The sequence below is a fragment of the Macadamia integrifolia genome, chromosome 3 (assembly GCF_013358625.1).
Source record: "Macadamia integrifolia cultivar HAES 741 chromosome 3, SCU_Mint_v3, whole genome shotgun sequence".
Classification (NCBI taxonomy): domain Eukaryota; kingdom Viridiplantae; phylum Streptophyta; class Magnoliopsida; order Proteales; family Proteaceae; genus Macadamia; species Macadamia integrifolia.
The window spans coordinates 31,140,764-31,141,663 of NC_056559.1; positions in this window are offsets into that span (position 1 = coordinate 31,140,764).

Sequence of the window (900 nt, forward strand, 5' to 3'; positions counted from 1 at the left end):
TAAAAGTGGGGTGGAAGTGGTGATAATGGATAAATAGTGAGAATTTGTAGTGGAGATGCGTCGAAAAGGATTGGGAGAGCAGGAAGGGAAGGGAAGGGAAGGGAAGGGGGAAGGGGGAAGGGGGAAGGGGAGAAGTTGAAAAAGGGGATCAAAGTTGGAGCCAATGAGGAAGAGGAAGAGCGAAAGATGAGAGGGAGGAGGAGGGGGAGATAGAGTGATAGAGAGGAGAGTGGAAAACTAGTAAAAAAAAAAAACTCACTTTAAATGTAAATAAAAAAAAAAAAAAATGTAATCAGAGGTTAAAAGGCAAGAAAAGATATTTACAATAATCAGTTTGTAACCACCTTGGTTATAGACAGATTCCCGATGAAGTAATACAAAAACTATAAAAATAAGGCATCTTACTATTTATAAATGAATATCTTCTTCTTCTTTTATTTTATATATATATATTTTTTTTATTGTGCATTGAGTTTCCCTATATTAAATAGAAAGTCCAGTCCCTACATTTTAACAGCTTTTCCCAAACTCTTTTATTTGCCAACAACTATCACATGATGGATCAACTAAGGCCAAAATTGTGTGCAGACCCCTTGGTTCCATACTCAAATGTCAACTTCCAGGCTTATCATAATTTGCCATATGGAAATCTGGAGCTCAAAATATCTAAGATTATGGTATAAATAAAAGACTACATGTGGGCATTGTCCTATATCAAAGCATTCTCTTGACTTTTACCAAAAAAAAAAAAGATTCTCTTGACTTTAATTGGGATGTATCAGAGAGTTTTTTATTGAATTAGGTTTTGAAATTTGACACCCAACGTTTTACCCAAAAAAAATAGAAAAATGTGACACAAAACTACCTCCAGCCATGTCTTTTCCTTCCATCCAAGTGTTA